The sequence below is a fragment of the Meleagris gallopavo genome, chromosome 7 (genome assembly GCF_000146605.3).
Source record: "Meleagris gallopavo isolate NT-WF06-2002-E0010 breed Aviagen turkey brand Nicholas breeding stock chromosome 7, Turkey_5.1, whole genome shotgun sequence".
Lineage (NCBI taxonomy): Eukaryota > Metazoa > Chordata > Aves > Galliformes > Phasianidae > Meleagris > Meleagris gallopavo.
This window is the reverse complement of record NC_015017.2, coordinates 23,284,355-23,285,513: the sequence shown is the minus strand read 5'-3', so window position 1 is coordinate 23,285,513 and position 1,159 is coordinate 23,284,355.

Genomic DNA, 1,159 nt, shown 5'->3' with positions numbered 1-1,159 from the left:
AGGCAGGACTCAATTATGTGCCTCAGCTACGAGCACTTCGCCTTCCCCCTGCCCACGTCCCGCCGCCCGGCACAGGTTACGCCGCTCCCTTCCACTTGGGAGGGCTCAGCCCTCGCCCGGCCGCAGCAGCCCCGTGCGAAGCCGCGGTCCCCTCCCGGGCACCGGTACGGCCGCACCGCGCCCAGCCGCAGGGAAATCGATCTCTTTCGAACTATTTGACAACCCTTTCCCGGCGCTGCGTTTTGAGCCGCCGCATCTGACGCTCTCCGATGTGAGCCCGCAGCCTTCCAATCAGCGCTAATGAACGAATTGTTCCCGGCCTCAGCCCGGCGCCCGGAACCCGAGCGGGGAGGCGAGGCAGCGGGCAGCGCCGGGCCGGGGAGGGTACGGCCGTGTTCGGTGGGAGCTGCTCTACCAGCGTGCACGGCCAGGGCTTTGCTTTGGTCGTCGCTTCCTTCTTCTCCTTCTTCTTTTTTTTTTTTTTTTTTTTAACATTTATGTTGATTTAAACATAATGTATTTATGATGTAAATATATTCCGAAATGAAAACGTCACGGATCAATTGTGAAGGACCCGGATACATAATTTTAAAAAATCAGTTTCAGTTTATATGAGGTTCTCACCCCACTTTCGCTTCTTAGTCAGATTTGTTTATGCAGAATCGACATTTAATAGTGCTAATTGCACTCCAGTTAAATTGCCCTGATTGCAGAAAGGGAAGCAATTTTCGTGCTCTCCGTCTGGGTTTGGAAGAAATTGTTTTATATTCACCTCTTTATAAAGAAGTGGAGATAAGGCACGGAGCCTTCGCGCAAATTGCACTTAGGGGCTGACTGGCAGCATTCAGGCGCTATAATAGAGCATTATTTGGCCGTTTTGAATAATGTAAAGCGTTTGCTGAAAGCCATTCTCCTGAAAATTGCTTTAACTTTTAAAAGGGTGATGATTCACTCTGAACCGGGCCTTTGTTACGTTGTCATTATCCCCCCAAATGTTTTAACAGTCGGCTCGACACTCGAGCATAACACGCCGATCTTTGTTTAAAAACTCCATTTTTGGAGCACGGCACAAAACCCGTCGGAGCGCACTTGACCCCCGAAAGCTTTCAGCGGCGCTCCCCGTTCCCAGTCCCTCCGTCCCGGCCGGGCGCGGACGCGC